Source organism: Trachemys scripta, chromosome 1 (assembly GCF_013100865.1).
Source record: "Trachemys scripta elegans isolate TJP31775 chromosome 1, CAS_Tse_1.0, whole genome shotgun sequence".
NCBI lineage: Eukaryota > Metazoa > Chordata > Testudines > Emydidae > Trachemys > Trachemys scripta.
Window position 1 is genome coordinate 14,702,765 of NC_048298.1, and position 19,246 is coordinate 14,722,010.

General features: G+C 44.5%; 1 pseudogene; it reads right to left on the reverse strand.

Moving 5' to 3' along the window:
• Positions 1-3,052: 3,052 nt before the first annotated feature.
• LOC117873548 lies at positions 3,053-11,027 on the reverse strand (annotated as a pseudogene).
• Positions 11,028-19,246: the final 8,219 nt, after the last annotated feature.

Consider the following 19,246-nt stretch of genomic DNA (forward strand, 5'->3'; position numbering starts at 1 on the left):
AGTTCCCAGATGCCCTGAACAAGACAAAGGTCCCTTAGTTGTAGGTAGTTTACATACACTTAGTCAGACAGAATCCCTTCCTCACAATCTAAAAATAACACAAGACCCAACAAATAAATGTAACAATAAATAGGATGGAATGGAGGAGAAAGGAGGAGAGAAATGGTAATAAAGTCACTCGATAACATAGACCAATGATGTGATAATACTTTCTATAGGATTTTGGGTTCCCTCTGGATGAAAGAAGCTATGTATATTCTCTCTCCTAGTTTGCCTCAGAGTGAAAATCCCCTGTAAGGATTAAGTATCAGAGGGGTAGCCGTGTTAGTCTGAATCTGTAAAAAGCAACAGAGGGTCCTGTGGCACCTTTGAGACTAACAGAAGTACTGGGAGCATAAGCTTTCGTGGGTAAGAACCTCACTTCTTCAGATGCAAGTCTTCTTGCATCTGAAGAAGTGAGGTTCTTACCTACGAAAGCTTATGCTCCCAGTACTTCTGTTAGTCTCAAAGGTGCCACAGGACCCTCTGTTGCTGTAAGGATTAGTTATCCTAGAACGTTTTATCCCATTTTTATTTTTAAGATAATGAAATGAACTAATAGTATTTGCAAACAATCAGTTCCATTTTCCTCATGCTTGTTGATGTTGAAAGATCTGGAAGTATAATAAGTATAGAGCTGAGCAAATGAGTGATCAAAGGATTTTAACTTCTTTTTCTCTTCATAAATTGTCTCCGAACAGCTCATGATTTTCTGAATATTCATTATTCAGTCAGTAATTTCTGCAAGTGATTCTTGATTCATAGATTGTGCTGGAGTATTGTATCTGATATGGAAAAGTAGAACTGTGTTGGTTAGGTTTTATTGAGCACATAAGTCAGTTGCAGGGCCGGAGCAACCCATTAGGCGACCTAGGCAGTTGCCTAGGACGCTGCGATTTGGTGGGCGGCGACCGCGGTGGTATTTCCGCGGCGGGACCTTCCGCCGCTCTGTGGGGGGGCGGCATTTTGGGGCGGCGGAAAAGCTGGCGGCGCTCCTGGTCAGTTGGTATGATGCTTTTCCCTTCAGCTCTTAGGCCTATTTTAGCTAACGTATAAAAGTCTAGTATAGACTGTTACCCGGGGTTCTTTCAACCCAAAGCTCTAGGTAACTTTACTCTGTGCGAGGAGGTGTCAGGAAATAAATCAGGGGAGACACGGCCGTCCGACCGATAGATAGCTGGCACAAACAGGACAACACAAGAGTGCTTTCACTTAAAGCTAAACTTTACTAGTCTCAAGCACTTACACACGTCCGCAACAAGATTAGTAAAACACCCCCAACCCTTGATAATTACCGAAACTGAGTGTGGCTTTCGAGTGACACAGCGGCAGCCCGTCTGCTGCTGGGGAACACAAGATGCATCCAGAGGGAGAGACCAGTCCTGAAGAGTCCCCCCAAAGGAGAGTCCCACCTATCTCAAGCGTTTCCCCCTTATTTATACATTAGTAATACAAATGACATGTCCCTTAAAGAAACCTTGTTAAGTAAGCAGTTTCAAGCAAGAGGTTCTTTCTGATTATTGATTAACCAGGTGTGGATTTTTCCAGAATTTGCAGCCTTGAGACGTCAATAGACATTCCTGGGGCATATCCTACTCTTTTAAAACGCATGTATCAGCAACTTCAACACAATCCTTATCAGGAAGGACGCGGGGTCAAGCTGCTCTTTCTGTGGCACCCCAAAAAAACCCCCTCCCCTCCTGCCTTGGTCAAAAACCCCCTCCCCTTCATGCATGGCCACTTTACAGCCTGCTGACTAGGTTGCTTTTTAACAATAAGCCATAGTGGTTTCAAGCACTTTACTGGTTTGCCAAAGTCTCCCCGTACAAGACAAAGTCCACTGCCCTTAACACATGCTAAATTGGTCGATAGAGCTGAGCCACATATGGAATTTCTGTCCCCTGTGAAATTACAAGATTTCAAGATAAAATGTCAAAATGTTTTTATGAAACAAAATATTCCAGAATATTTCATTTCAACCATATTGAAACAGTTTGTTTCGACTTTTATGTTAATAAGTCAAAACAGTTAAGTCAAAATGAAATGTATTGACTTTAGCAAAAAAACTGTTCTGACCATATCCAAACGTTAAGAAAATTTCGACACAATCCTTACATTCCTGTGATATGTTTCCATTTTGTCAAATTAGCATTTTCCGATGGAAATGGCTCCTGAAAATTTTCTATCAGCTCTAGTGGTTTGAGGACTGCTGAGTTAAAGATCAGGCTAAACTCGATCAATTTAGCATATATGGAATTTATGCACCTTGTCTACACTAGACTTTTGAAATGTATTAACTAATATGTGCAACCATCATGCCTTAAATCCTACTCCAGACAAGACTTTGGAGTCATGTGTTCTTGTAAATACTTGCAATTATGAATTTGAAATAAGTTGTCTGAAAGTATTCTCCAATATTGCTTTTTGCAATTTTCTGTTTCCATTTCTTTGAATAAAATGATTCACTAAAATATTTATGGTCAGCAAACACAATAGGGATATAAACATACTGAAACAAATTTGTTAAAAAATCCATCAGAAATGAATATGCATTGAAATTGCATACAGTAGTTATCCAGTTTAGTTAGATGGGCTCAAAGCTTCTTTCCTGAAGGTGGCAATCTCTTTTAAACATGTCAGCCCCATTCTAAATGTAGCAAACCATTCCTCAGTGCATTAAAGAGAGAATTAGACATTTGTGGCATTATTCTACTCTCACTTCAAGTCCCTCTTACACACTGACTTTAAGGGAGTTACCCTTGTTTTCCATTGGTGTAAGTGAGAGGAAAACTGGCTCACAAATTCTGTAATTAAGTAAGTATTTTAGTGCACCACTTAAGAATTGTGCTGCAGAACTAAATAAATTTTCAAACACTAACTAATCTGGATAGACGGGGGGAAACTGCAGCAGAATTAGATCAGAAGTCAACAAAATCTAAACTTGGATCTGAAATCTATGATAATATTTTAGAGAGATTATTAAACATCCATAAAATACCAGAGCATTTTACTCTTATTCATTTTGTTGGAACATCAGACTCTGTAACTTGAAAAAGTTTCCTACTTTCCGGAACCCTTGAGTCCTGTTCATTCCAGAGCCATGAATCAGCAGGGGATGGAAGAATACTGTGTTTCCCTTCTCCATAATGAGGCGAACCCTGAGAAGGCTTTTATCCTATTCAGAGATTCCATAGTACACCTTCTGAACACCACCCTAGAAACAAACAGAAACTGAATTTACTTCATGGGAGAACTAGCATCTATAAAACTGCAGCTGCATCTCAGCTTTGGAAAACTCTGCACTATTCTATTTCAGGTCTTTGTTTGATTGACACTAGAGTTGATGTTTACTAACCTGCTATGTCTGAGGCTTGCAGCTGAGTGGTAGATCCTATGTATTGCATGTGGTGCTTTGAACAGAATCATAGAATATCAGGGTTGGAAGGGACCTCAGGAGGTCATCTAATCCAACCCCCTGGTTCAAAACAGGACCAATCACCAGACAGATTTTTGCCCCAAATCCCTAAATGGCCCCCCTCAAGGATTGAGCTTACAACCCTGGGTTTAGTAGGCCAATGCTCAAACAACTGAGCTATCCCTCCCCCTACACATCCAGGGAGGATGATGACGTTATGTGAAAGACACTTTGTCCACAAGGTATTGAAAGCTCAAGAATGAAAGTAAGATTCCGTATGAAAATATTCTTAAACCACATTGGATCAAAATCTCCAAACCATCATCTCAAGGCAGGAGGAAACACTGAGTGAGCTCATTGCACACTGCTATTAAAGCCTCTCTTAGGCCATGCTGTGAGGGTTGCGATCGGCAGAGGCACTCGAACTAGAATTCCTTTCATTAGAAAGAAACGGGGGCTGCTGGCTGAGCATTTTCCATGAGCAACTTCGGGCACTAGAACAAGCTTCCGTCCACTGATCCAAAATAATCTGTTGACCCCTATATAGCAAGGAGAGCTTTGGATGGGCAACACTCCTTGGTTTTTCGTACAAGTATAAATAAATAAATAAATGAAGGACTGACAGTTGGTCTTTGTGACCCAGAGCAAAAACTTTCTCTAACTCCCTGGGGCTGAGACTTAGATTCTTTAGACACACGGGATACAAAAATATTCTCAAAATAAAACAATTTAGGGACAGCCAGACTGGATCAGATCCAAGGTTCATCTAGTCCAGTATCCTGCCTTTGCCAGTGACCAGAACCAGATCCTTCTGAGGAAAGCATAAGAACTTTCTTCCCTGGACAGGAAAGGTTGGGTGACAGAGGATGGATCACATGATGACGGCCTGTTCTGTTCATTCCCTCTGGAGCACCATTGTCGGAGGACAGGATACTGGGCTAGCTGGACCTTTGCTCTGACCCAGTAGAGCTGTTCTTATGTTTTTATGTTCTTGAGGTTTTGGCTAACAACAGTGAAGGATTTGCACAACTCATCTCCAACTTTGTTATGAATAAAAAGAAAACCAACCTCCAAAAAACAAGACCTCATTTAATTTCACATGCCGTTTCTATTCCCACTTGCAATTTGACCTGCTATTCAGGGTATTGGTGCTCTTTCAGGGAACCCTTCTGTGTTCCTGGCAACACGCACAAACAGCCATTGCTACCATATATGTGCTCCATGGCAGTCCAGGCACACACGAAGCATTCTGCCGGCCTGATGGGGAAGTACTGTAAATACTGAGGCAGGGGATGGCGAGACCTCTTAGAATAAAAAGCAGGTCAGTCTTAGCGCTATATGAAAGTTTCTTACTGTTCACATCATGAACTTTTGACCAGCTCTCATATTTACACAAGTTTCAGAGATTTCAAGGCCCGAGTAGACCATTATGATAATCTAGTTTGACCTTTTGCATAACACAGGCCATAGAATTTCACACAGTAATTCCTGCGCCAAGCCCCATATCTTATATAATTGAGCTACCCAATTTCCCCTGCTCTGAAGTTTTATGAATCAGGGATGTGCTATTTTGTTAAGATGTGTTGGCTTCTCCTTGCCTGGGGCTGTTATAGAAAATGTATTGGCATGCCTGCCATAGGTTGTCTAACCCTGAGCTACAACATAATTTTTAGAAAGACATCCAATCTTGATCAAGTAATCATGAGGCTTCAGTTTTCCCAAAACATCCTTGCAAAAAAAAAAAAAATCATTCACATGGAAAAAAAAAAAAAGATTGTAAACACTGCACAAGCTGTGAAGCTAGTGCCATTCAGAAATCACCAAATTTGCAGAAAACTTTTGTTCTTTTTCTCCCAGCTTGGCCTAATGTCATTATAAACATTTCATTTTGAAAAACAATTCCCCCTGAAAACAGTTTGTGATTTAGATGTAAAGAGTTTCCTGTCCTGTTTGCAAAACTAACATTGTGCCATTGCCTGATAGCCAAAAAGTAGAACTTCACCAGCCTGTTTTCATTGCCCGAGCTGTATGAAATATAAAATGCAAATACATAGAATAAAAAGTAAATTAGATTCTCAACTTTATTTCACTTTTAACAAACTAGCACATTAATAATATCACACTTTATATGAGGACATTTGCCTGATTTTCTCACTGCTGTGTGCAAAATTGCACATTTAACCAGTGCATGCTATCACCAATTGGTAATTGAATTAATAAACTTAGAAAATAAGGCCATTTACTTTTAACTTGATAGTGACCTTTTATACAGAACTAAAAGGCTTTTCCCCTCCTGAAACATATCCTTACCAGAATCTGGAGGTTTATTTATCAGCATTGAATGCAGTGCCATGATGTTTGGCCCTGGGAAGCACTCAACATATTTTAGGATCTATGGGGAAAAAATGGTTTAAAAATCAGGAAGTCAGTGTTGTAACATCCATTGAATCCAGTGAAAACGGACTATCTCTTATAGTATCTACTGCTTTGAAAATGGCTTAGAGATTTTAACTATAACATTTAAGCATCTTATATCAGGTTTTGATGTCAGCACTAGAAGATGTTACACATTTGTTGGTAATTTTCTAAATTTGCCCCCAAGACTTATACTTACTTACACATGCTTAAACTTAAACACAAGAGGAGTGCCATTGACTTCAGTGGAATTACTTGTGAGAGTAAAATTAAGCATGGGAATAAGCGTTTGCAGGGTTGGAGCCTTTGCCTATAAAGTATAGATGGTCTACTAAAGCAACATCATCCATAGTGCAACTAGCAACACAAGTCCAGCCTGATTACAGAGAAAGGGGTAAAGAAATGCAGACAACAAGGAGAAAGTGAATGAAGTGGCAGACTGATGTTTAAGCAGACCTTGCTGCTTTTTAAAATCCTTTATGGTGTGGACTCAGGCTAGATTGATTTGAGCTCCCTGGGAAGGAGCTGTTTTTTGGTTGTGTATCTGTACAGCACCCGGTGCAGTGGAACTCTGGGGTATGATTGGAACCCTTAGGTTCCTATGGCAGTACAAATAAACAAATACAGAAATAACAATACATTCAAGGTCTCCTCCTTGAGCCTAATCGCCAACAGCTGTCCATGCTCAGACACTAGCTGTGTTTTAGGGATTCCACCACTCTGCAGGCAATCACATTTCCCTTGAAGTACTCCCTGGGTTTGTCTTTATTGGCTTGTATTGGAGAGTGGGTTTTTACAGTACTACATTGGTATTTTTATTGTGTTTATTAATTGTTATTCAGTGCTCTGACCACCTCAGAAATAGGCTGCTTCATAAATAAGCGTATTAACTAACCTATAATAGTGCTTTCATTCTAAGTTGCTTCCCTTCTGCGTTGAAGGATTAGCCAGCAAACTCAGCATGACATGTCGCTCGTATTTCTCCCTGAGATTCTTTCCATGGTCAGGTAAGACATGGCTAATATTAGTGTTACCATGTAGCTTGCTAGAATTAAAGTCATGTGAGTGCTTGTCTAGAAGGCTGTTTATAAACTGGGTGTAAAATTTGCTTAGCAATTTACCATCCAATTAGATCAGGTTTAGTCCCACGGGTACTGTGCAGTTCCTTCAATTGTTCCTTCAGCTGTGACTCAGATAATGTACTCGATCCCAGGATATACTTGTGCAGTTTCTACCCCTTCACTAGTGACGTCACTGGGGGATCCAACTGCAGCAGCCACTGACTCTGGAATGACAATGATTTCCCTCCTTTTTCTGCACCTGGCCCCAGAAGATGTGCGGGCACGTGTGTACGATCTCTCACTCCCACAGCTTTTCCCAGCACAACAGATCTAGCTGCAAAGGGTGCTGTCGGGAGGATCATGCTCAAATCAGAGCCCTCCACTCTTCCTCCCCTACCCACTGCAACATAGTGGGATGGATGGAGCTTTCAGCGCCGTTCTCCCACCAGTTTGAGCTCTCCTTTACTAATGTTGTGTACAGAAGTATTCGCTGCAGGCTATTTACTTGTACTTGCTTGTTACTTACTTGCCGTATTAAAAACCCCACACTTCAGCTGGACCAATAATGAACATCAGGTGTCCAGTTACAATCCAGTTGATATGGCATTGAAAGATGAAATAAGTAAATAATGCTACCACAACAGTGCAGCATACAGCACTCGTTTATCCGTTCTGCATTTCTCTATACATTCCATATCCGTTCTCTTTAGCAGTGTGAGATGACTTGCTGAGAGTGCAGAACATCTGTAGGATATGTCTTGACGAAGAAAAGGGTACGTTCTTCAAATGTGTTAGTTAAATCAAGTGGCTTTTCCATCACCTTATGTTCTGTTAAGATGCAGGCTAACATAATAGGGCTCAAAAAAAGAACTAGATAAATTCATGGAGAATAGGTCCATCAATGGCTCATAGACTCATAGACTCGAAGGTCAGAAGGGACCATTATGATCATCTAGTCTGACCTCCCGCATGATGCAGGCCACAAAATCTGACCCACCCACTCCTGGAAGAATTCTCTCCCTTGACTCAGCTGTTGAAGTCCCCAAATCATGATTTAAAGACTTCAAATCGCTGAGAATCCTCCAGCAAGCGACCCCTGCCCCATGCTGCGGAGGAAGGCAAAAAACCTCCAGGGCCTCTGCCAATCTACCCTGGAGGAAAATTCCTTCCCGACCCCAAATATGGCGATCAGCTGAACCCCGAGCATGCGGGCAAAATTCTCTAGCCAGACCCTCTGGAAAAAGTTCTCTGTAGTAACTTTTAATATCCCATCATTGACCATTGTTACTAATTACCAGCGATGGCACGTTATTGACCTATTGACTAAAATCACTTTATCCCATCAAACCATCCCCTCCATAAACTTATCAAGCTTAATCTTAAAGCCAGAGAGGTCTTTCGCCCCCACTGTTTCCCTCGGAAGGCTGTTCCAAAACTTCACCCCTCTGATGGTTAGATACCGTCGTCTAATTTCAAGCCTAAACTTCCCGACGGCCAGTTTATATCCATTCGTTCTCGTGTCCACATTAGTACTGAGCTGAAATAATTCCTCTCCCTCCCTGGTATTTATCCCTCTGATATATTTAAAGAGAGCAATCATATCCCCCGTCAGCCTTCTTTTGGTTAAGGTAAACAAACCGAGCTCCTCGAGTCTCCTTTCATATGACAGATTTTCCATTCCTCGGATCATCCTAGTGGCCCTTCTTTGTACCCATTCCAGTTTGATTTCATCCTTTTTAAACATGGGAGACCAGAACTGCACACAGTACTCCAAATGAGGTCTCACCAGTGCCTTGTATAATGGAACCAGCACCTCCCTATCCCTACTAGAAATACCTCGCCTAATGCATCCCAAGACCGCATTAGCTTTTTTCACGGCCACGTCACATTGCCGACTCATAGTCATCCTGCAATCAACCAGGACTCCGAGGTCCTTCTCCTCTTCCGTTACTTCCAACTGATGCATCCCCAGCTTATAATTAAAATTCTTGTTAGTCATCCCTAAATGCATAACCTTACACTTCTCACTATTAAATGTCATCCTATTACTATTACTCCAGTTTACAAGGTCATCCAAATCTCCCTGCAGGATATCCCCATCCTTCTCCGAATTGGCAATACCTCCCAACTTTGTGTCATCCGCAAACTTTATCAGCCCACTCCTACATTTGGTTCCGAGGTCAGCAATGAATAGATTAAATAAAATTGGACCCAAAACCGAACCTTGAGGAACTCCGCTGGTAACCTCCCTCCAACCTGACAGTTCACCTTTCAGTACGACCCGCTGCAGTCTCCCCTTTAACCAGTTCTTTATCCACCTCTGGATTTTCATATCGATCCCCATCTTTTCCAATTTAACCAATAATTCCTCATGCGGTACCGTATCAAACGCTTTACTGAAATCGAGGTATATTAGATCCACCGCATTTCCTTTATCTAAAAAATCTGTTACTTTCTCAAAGAAGGAGATCAGGTTGGTTTGGCACGATCTACCTTTCGTAAAACCGTGTTGTAATTTGTCCCAACTGGCATTGACCTCAAGGTCCTTAACTACTTTCTCCTTCAAAATTTTTTCCAAGATCTTGCATATTACAGATGTTAAACTAACAGGCCTGTAGTTACCTGGGTCACTTTTTTCCCCCTTCTTGAAAACAGGAATCTCATTAGCTATTCTCCAGTCAAATGGTACCACCCCCGAGTTTACAGATTCATTAAAAATTATCGCTAACGGGCTTGCAATTTCTCGCGCCAGTTCCTTTAATATTCTCGGATGAAGATCATCCGGTCCGCCCGATTTAGTCCCATTAAACTGTTCGAGTTTGGCTTCTACCTCAGATATGGTAATGTCAATCCCCACTCTTTTATTCTCATCCGTCTCGCTTCCACTATTCCTCAGCTTTTCATTAGCCTCATTAAATACCGATGCAAAATATTCATTTAGATATTGTGCCATGCCTAGATTATCCTTAATCTCCACTCCACTCCATCTACAGTCTTAAGTGGTCCCACTTCTTCTTTCTTTGTTTTCTTCCTATTTATATGACTAATAGCCAGGATGAGCAGGAATGGTGTCCCTAGCCTCTGTTTGCCAGAAGCTGGGAATGGGCAGTGGGATGGATCACTTGATGATTACATGGTCTGTTCATTTCCTCTGGGGCACCTGACATTGGCCACTGTCGGAAGACAGGATACTGGGCTAGATGGACCTTTGGTCTCACCCAGTAGGATCGTTCTTATGTTCTTATATTTGAAACTACGTTAACTGGCCCAGATCAAGCCTGAGAGGAGCCTAGGCTAGAACAGGGCTTCAACTATATTAGCATTAGAGGTGGTTAGAATATCGGGGGAAGGGGGTCAGTGGAAAATGTTGGCCTTTCATTGAAAAACTGAAAGCCCAAACTCCAGAAATTTGTCATCCAGAAGCTTTTTTGGTTTTCAGCAGTTGGACAAAAATGTATTTTTTTCTTGCCAACCAAATCAATTTTCAGGTTTCCCACAAAAAGTCAGGTTTTTTTGAGGCAAGCAGACACTTAGAGAAAAAGTTGTGTTTTCTCCAAAAAAGTAATTTTCCTTTGAAATGAAGCTTTGACATATTTTTTCAATCAGCCCCAGTTAACCTGCATCTCATTCCTAGCAAGGCTTTTCAATGGTGTTCAGATAACTCAGTTGAGCTAATACATATCCTCAAGACGGGGCCTTTCAGCCACAAGGCATCATCTCTCTTTTAGGAACTCCTGGTACACAGAAGTTTAGGAAAGATGAGTTTTAAATAGTAGTACACATTCGCATGTACTTTGTAAACTGTACAATATCTTGGCATGAACTGCAGTAAAATCCAGTTAGTTACTCTGAGAACTCACATATATGGATTCCTTTTTCTGAAAATAAAAGCTTCCTAGTAACTAGTCATTTTTAACATATATGCCAAAAGTTATTTGTAAAACCAAACCCCACCAGAATGTTGGGTTTTTTGATCTGAGGCAGGGAGCAGTATCTGAAGAGCATTTTAAATTTTCCTGGAAATTCTGAATTTTAATAACCGATTTTTCATCTAGAATGTTGTTTGATTTAGCGGCGTCCCAATCACTCGATAACATCAGTCTCTCTTGCACCTTTGTTGCAGACCTTTATAAACTCAGTTCTGGAGGGTGGAGGAGAAGAAGAAAACACATTAAAACCATTTTAGTTTTCAGGCATTGCCACCTCACTATTTTAAAACATATTACCCCAGATTCTCTGCTTTGGCAGTTTTGTGTTGCCAGAAACAGGTGGAAAGCTGCCCTAACCGGGTAGCAGAGGATGTTCCCTGACACAGGGGACTCCTCAATTGTGGTACAGCCAGTAACTTTAGGTAGGCATGTTGAACATAAGAGCATAAGAAGGGCCATACTGGTCAGACCAATGGTCCATGTGGCCCAGTATCCAGTCTTCCAATAGTGGCCAGTGCCAAGTGCTTCAGAGGGAATGAACAGAACAAGACAATTATCAAGTGATTCATCCTCTGTTGTCCTCTCCAAGCTTCTGGCAGTCAGAGGCTAGGGACACCCAGAGCATGGGGTTTCATCCCTGACCATCTTGGCTAATAGCCATTGATGGACCTGGCAAGGCAAGGTAGCATACCAGGGACAAGAGGATGTGAAAGATGTGTGGCACTCACAGCACTCTGCCCTATCCTCAGCCAGTGCGTAACTTAGAGCAGCTAAGGCCTTGCAGGGCCGGCTCCAGCACCAGCTGAGCAAGCTGGTACTTGGGGTGGCAGACTGTTCGAGGCGGCATTCTGCCCAATCCTAGGGCGGCACGGCTGCTTTTTTGTTGTTGTTGTTCTTGTTCCGCTCCGGCTGCCCTGTAGGGGGCGACGGCGCAGAGAACCAGATCGCCCTGCAGGGCAGTCCTCTTCCTTCCCTCCCCGCCGACCGGAGCGGAGCCCTCGCGGCAGGCGGCAGGAGGCGGCGCAGCGGGAGGGGCTGTGTGGCAGCACCCCTGCTGTAACCCTTGCCGCCCCCTTCTCTGGCCCAGGATTAGATGAGCAGATGGGTGGCCCAGAGACAGTTTTCTTCCCTTACTCGCAGAGCAGAGGAGAAAAGCAGGGGCCGATAACCTGGGCCATTTGGGTGTCTCATCTGCTTTATACAGTTCACCCTCGGCAGAGCTGAGGACCTGGCCCACTTTCTTTCTGTTATTTAATTGAAGCAATAAGTCCTTGATTACTGAGATGCTTCTGTCTTGTGACAATCCAGGACAGTCCAAATTAGTTGTGGTCTGAAATAATCTGATTGTATTGCTGCAGCTTATCACAGTGTACCTGAAGCAATCAATGTCTTCCTCAGACTCGTAACCATAATGTAACCTCAAAAAGAACAGGAGTACTTGTGGCACCTTAGAGACTAACAAATTTATTAGAGCATAAGCTTTCATGGGCTACAACCCACTTCTTCGGATGCATATAGAGTGAAATATATATTGAGGAGAAATATATACACACATACAGAGAGCATGAACAGGTGGGAGTTGTCTTACCAACTCTGAGAGGCCAATTAAGTGATAATCAAGATAGCTCAGTACAGACAGTTTGATAATCAAACTGAGCTATCTTGATTATCACGTCAAAAGTTTTTTTCTCTTACTTAATTGGCCTCTCAGAGTTGGTAAGACAACTCCCACCTGTTCATGCTCTCTGTATGTGTGTATATATTTCTCCTCAATATATGTTTCACTCTATATGCATCCGAAGAAGTGAAGGGGCAGATTTATAGGAAGACACAATCCTTGCCCCAAGGGCCCTATTCTCTGTACAGAAAAGTCCTGTAGAATTTAATCAGCATGAAACTTATAGGATTCTATAGATACTGAATAGAGTTCAGTAAAAATTACTCCAAAACCCAATAGAAGTCCTGGTTTAAACATTCTCTAGAAAGGTTTTGAGTCCAGGACTTTCCCATAAGGGAGGCAGTGCCGTCCAGTGGCTAGGACACTGGCTGGGAGTCAGCAGGTCTGAGCACTAACAACCCTAACCTTGCTTTATAAAGAGCTTTGAGATCTACAGATGAAAAGCACCAAAAAGATACTAGGTATTATGATTAGTAAAAAAATAAACCATGGAGACACACCATCTGCAAAGCCAACGGGGTCAGTGTGTCCTTCCCACCCACCTGACAAGACAGACAGACAGAGAAAATCCTCAACCCAACCTGCAGATTTAAAACACACTTTCACCCATTCAGCACTGGACACAGGCCCACAGCAGAGACTTACGAAGGGACAACATCTCTCCGTGGGAGGGATACACAAGTACCAGAAGGGGAAGAGATTGTTGCTGAGTCCAGCGCTACCCAGACCCATCCCTTCTCCCCAAGCCCCCGGCCTTGCTCCGCCCATTCCTCACAAGGTCCAGCCCCTGCACCACCCCTTCTCCCCAGCCCCCATGCTCTCACAGCCTCTTTCCCCGAGGCCCGGTTCTGCGCTGCCGCTTCCCCACAAGACCCTGACCTCTCTTGCTCCTCTGCGCTCCCTCCTTGTCGCTTGCTCTCATGGCCAGTAAAAAGTGGGAGGGCATAACCTGCCTACTTTTAAAAGTGGGAGGGGCAGGGTCCCATGCCCCCCCCCTCCATTCCAGCAGCCCTGTCTGTGGGAAACACAGACCTAGATGTATCAATCCCAAACCTAGAGGTATCAATTTTGGAGCCTTGACCCAGATATCAGATATACAAGTTTGGATGTTAGCAGCATGGATCTATAACAAATTTTGGCAGCCAAATCTTACCAATTGTTCAGATTGGCTTGGGTTTATGTTCACTGAAGGGTTTATACACATAGTTACGATAAATACAAAGGGTGAAGTTGGGAGGAGATTTCTAGTGTGTTGCTGTAAGGATTGGTGAGAGTAAACAACACCGCAATGGAATTCATGGATGATACTCAAGCGTGTGAGACTCTGCCCCCTCCCCCGCCCGAGCAGCCTCATATCTATCAGTGTCACAAAGGGCTTGCTCCTGCCTTTTTAATCGGTCAACATGTGAAGGCGAGGGGCAGATCATGATGAAATCTGCAGTAAGCGTCTTCGGACCTAAGCACAGAGCTTGCTTCCTTCCTCCTACCACTCCTGAGCCTGTTTGTTTTGGGAATGAAAAAGTGCTGCAGAAGCTCCCAGCCCTGCCATTGGCTCTGCCAGATATACCTCTGCATTCTTATTCGCTGAGCAAAGAATGGGCCGGTGAGGGGAGGCGGGAGAGAAGCAAACGACATGGAAAGGAGCGAGTAATGTCGCTCCCAGATGGTGGTATGAAACTCAGGGGGGGAAGGAGTCCCCCTCCGCCCCCCCTTAAATGGCACCCCTGAGTTTACCTGGCCTTAAAAGTGTCATCTCTGAGAAAACTGCACTTGGTGCAAAATGGAGCACCTCCTCTTCTCAGTGACATGGGTTGCCATGAGCAAGTTAGGCCTGACTTCCATTTGCTCTGCTGGCGCTTCCTTTAGACGACTCCATTGAGTTTAAGGTCTTGATCCTCATTTTCAAGGCCCTAAGTGGTCTGGGCCAGGAATACCTAAAGGATCTCCAGGACTCTGTAGGCACAATGGAATGAAGTACCGGAGTGAAGTTTGTTTGTGCTGGAGACAGGGCTTTCTCAGAGGAATGGAGGAGAAACTCAACTGACACATTAATTCCATGGTTCTCAAACTTATTTGATCATGCCCCGCTTCTTTGTGTCTATAATATGAAGGAAACTGAATTACTTTCTGATCCCTGCAAGTGATCCTGACTCATCACATTTGCCCTACATTGACAGGTGGTACAGCCAAGGTTTTTATAGATCTCTGAGTAGAGAGCTCCAGGTGCCTTTCCCGGTTAAGTGCATTTGGAAAAGAAAGTAACTAGCTCTTAGCACTAGCATTTCTGCAGGGATTTCCCTCCTTTGGTTAATAGCAGGATAATTAGCCAAAGCTTCCAGTGGTGCTATGCTTAGATTTGCAAGCTAGCAGCATAGTTAAGTGTTTAATCCTCTCTGTTGTGAGATATTACATTTTAAAAATGTGTCCCCTCCCCCAGCCCTTGGTCCTCCACAAAGATATTATTGTGCTGGGGCATCTTTCCATGTGTTCCCTGTGTTCTCCTTCCCTCATTCCTATAAGAATTGCTGGTTTGAGAAGGTTTCCCCATGAGAGAAATTGTCTCTCCATGCCTCCTCCCCATGAACAACTGCCACAGGCTCTGATTAATTTTGCCCCAGTTAACAGAGCTTCTAGTATACAGATAAGAACATAAGAATGGCCATACTGGGTCAGATTAATAGTCCATCTAGCCAGAATCCTGTCTTCTGACAGTGCCCAATGCCAGGTGCTTCAGAGGGAATTACCAGAACAGGTAATCATCAAGTGATCCATCCCCTGTTGTCTGTTTCCAGCCAGGGGTGCTGGAACAATTTTTATAGTGGGGTGCTGAGAGCCATTTAACCAAACTGTAAACCCTGTATATGATGGAAACCACTTCAAGCCAGGGGGTGTGGCAGCACCCCCAGCACCCCTAGTTCCAGTACCTATGTTCCCAGCTTCTAGCAAACAGAGGCTAGGGTCACCATCTCTGCCCATTCTGGCTAATAGCCATTGATGGACCTATCCTCCAGATGGAAGATCCCTAGTGTGATCCTAGCGGCGAACAGCAGAGGTGGAGTGGCGAACAGCAGAGGCTAAGAGCGGGAGTTTGCCTGGGAGCTCGCGTGGGGAGAGCGCACTGAGGCTTTCATCCGCAGGTTTCTCTGAGTAGTTCCTGCAACAGTTGAGGAAGCTCTTAAGAGGACGGTGATATGGAAGGTGAGCGATCAGCTGTTGTAACCTGCACAGGTTGTGCCATGTTTGTCTTTCTTCCACAGGACAGAAGCGACTTTGTCTGTACAAAGTGCAAGCTGGTCTCCATGTTGGAAGAGAAGGTTCGAGGGCTGGAGAAACGAGTGTCGACTCTGCGTTGCATAAGGGAAAATGAAGATTTCCTGGATAGACGTCAGGAGATGCTTCTACGGCCACAATGTTCTGAAGATTCAGAGCAGGCGCAGCAGGGACAGAAGGATTGTGAGGAGGTTTGGCAGCATGTGACCTCCAGAAGGAGAAAGAGGAGCGTCCATGCACCAGCAATGGAGATACAGGTGAGCAATCGTTTCCATGTTCTCTCTACAGGTGCTAATGCAGAGAGTGGACTAGATGACCCATCTGATGGAAGGGAGCAGAAGGAGATTCCACTGATTGGAAGGCAAAAGATGCACTGTCCTAGAGATGGGGGTTCCACGACCACCACTCCCAAGAGGAGGAGGAGGGTGGTGGTGGTCGGGGACTCCCTCCTCAGGGGGACTGAGTCATCTATCTGCCGCCCCGACCGGGAAAACTGAGAGGTCTGCTGCTTGCCAGGAGCTAGGATACACGATGTGACGGAGAGACTGCCGAGACTCATCAAGCCCTCGGATCGCTACCCCTTCCTGCTTCTCCACGTGGGCACCAATGATACTGCCAAGAATGACCTTGAGCGGATCACTGCAGACTACGTGGCTCTGGGAAGAAGGATAAAGGAGTTTGAGGTGCAAGTGGTGTTCTCGTCCATCCTCCCTGTGCAAGGAAAAGGCCGGGGTAGAGACCGTCGAATCGTGGAAGTCAACGAATGGCTACGCAGGTGGTGTCGGAGAGAAGGCTTTGGATTCTTCGACCATGGGATGGTGTTCCAAGAAGAAGGAGTGCTAGGCAGAGACGGGCTCCACCTAACGAAGAGAGGGAAGAGCATCTTCGCCAGCAGGCTGGCTAACCTAGTGAGGAGGGCTTTAAACTAGGTTCACTGGGGGAAGGAGACCAAAGCCCTGAGGTAAGTGGGGAAATGGGATCCTGGAGGAAGCACAAGCAGGAGAGCGCAAGAGGGGAGGACTCCTGTCTCATGCTGAGAAAGAGGGACGATCGAGGAGTTATCTTAAGTGCCTATACACAAATGCAAGAAGCCTGGGAAACAAGCAGGGAGAACTGGAAGTCCTGGCACAGTCAGGGAACTATGATGTGATTGGAATAACAGAGACTTGGTGGGATAACTCACATTACTGGAGTACTGTCATGGATGGATATAAACTGTTCAGGAAGGACAGGCAGGGCAGAAAAGGTGGGGGAGTTGCGTTGTATGTAAGAGAGGAGTATGACTGCTCAGAGCTCCGGTATGAAACTGCAGAAAAACCTGAGAGTCTCTGGATAAAGTTGAGAAGTGGGAGCAACAAGGGTGACGTCGTGGTTGGAGTCTGCTATAGACCACCAGACCAGGGGGATGAGGTGGATGAGGCTTTCTTCTGGCAACTAGCAGAAGTTGCTAGATTGCAGGCCCTGGTTCTCATGGGGGACTTTAATCACCCTGATATCTGCTGGGAGAGCAATACAGCGGTGCACAGGCAATCCAGGAAATTTTTGGAAAGTGTAGGGGACAATTTCCTGGTGCAAGTGCTGGAGGAACCAACTAGGGGCAAAGCTTTTCTTGACCTGCTGCTCACAAACAGGGAAGAACTAGTAGGGGAAGCAAAAGTGGATGGGAACCTGGGAGGCAGTGACCATGAGATGGTCGAGTTCAGGATCCTGACACAAGGAAGAAAGGAGAGCAGCAGAATACGGATCCTGGACTTCAGAAAAGCAGACTTTGACTCCCTCAGGGAACAGATGGGCAGGATCCCCTGGGAGAATAACATGAAGGGCAAAGGGGTCCAGGAGAGCTGGCTGTATTTTAAAGAATCCTTATTGATGTTGCAGGAACAAACCATCCCGATGTGTAGAAAGAATAGTAAATATGGCAGGCGACCAGCTTGGCTAAACAGTGAAATCCTTGCTGATCTTAAACACAAAAAAGAAGCTTACAAGAAGTGGAAGATTGGACAAATGACCAGGGAGGAGTATAAAAATATTGCTCAGGCGTGCAGGAGTGAAATCAGGAAGGCCAAATCACACTTGCAGTTGCAGTTAGCAAGAGATGTTAAGAGTAACAAGAAGGGTTTCTTCAGGTATGTTAGCAACAAGAAGAAAATCAAGGAAAGTGTGGGCCCCTTACTGAATAAGGGAGGCAACCTAGTGACCGAGGATGTGGAAAAAGCTAATGTACTCAATGATTTTTTTGCCTCTGTCTTCACGCACAAGGTCAGCTCCCAGATTGCTGCACTGGGCAGTACAGCATGGGGAGAAGGTGACCAACCCTCTGTGGAGAAAGAAGTGGTTCGGGACTATTTAGAAAAACTGTACGTGCACAAGTCCATGGGGCCGGATGAGCTGCATCCGAGGGTGCTAAAGGAGTTGGCGGGTGAGATTGCAGAGCCATTAGCCATTATTTTTGAAAACTCATGGCGATCAGGGGAGGTCCCAGGTGACTGGAAAAAGGCTAATGTAGTGCCCATCTTTAAAAAAGGGAAGAAGGAGGATCCGGGGAACTACAGGCCAGTCAGCCTCACCTCAGTCCCTGGAAAAATCATGGAGCAGGTCCTCAAGGAATCAATTATGAAACATTTAGAGGAGAGGAAAGTGATCAGGAACAGTCAGCATGGATTCACGAAGGGGAAGTCGTGCCTGACTAACCTAATTGCCTTCTATGAGGAGATAACTGGCTCTGTGGATGAGGGGAAAGCAGTGGATGTGTTATTCCTTGACTTTAGCAAAGTTTTTGATACGGTCTCCCACAGTATTCTTGCCGCCAAGTTAAGGAAGTATGGGCTGGATGAATGGACAGTAAGGTGGATAGAAAGCTGGCTAGATCGTCGGGCTCAACGGGTAGTGATCAATGGCTCCATGTCTAGTTGGCAGCCGGTTTCAAGCGGAGTGCCCCAAGGGTCGTCCTGGGGCCGGTTTTGTTTAATATCTTTATTAATGATCTGGAGGATGGTGTGGACTGCACTCTCAGCAAGTTTGCAGTTGACACTAAACTAGGAGGCGTGGTAGATACACTAGAGGGTAGGGATCGGATACAGAGGGACCTAGACAAATTAGAGGATTGGGCCGAAAAAAAACCTGATGAGGTTCAACAAGGACAAGTGCAGAGTCCTGCACTTAGGATGGAAGAATCCCATGCACTGCTACAGACTAGGGACCGAATGGCTAGGTAGCAGTTCTGCAGAAAAGGACCTAGGGGTCACAGTGGACGAGAAGCTGGATATGAGTCAACAGTGTGCTCTTGTTGCCAAGAAGGCTAACGGCATTTTGGGCTGTATAAGTAGGGGCATTGCCAGCAGATCGAGGAACGTGATCGTTCCCCTTTATTCGACATTGGCAAGGCCTCATCTGGAATACTGTGTCCAGTTTTGGGCCCCACACTACAAGAAGGATGTGG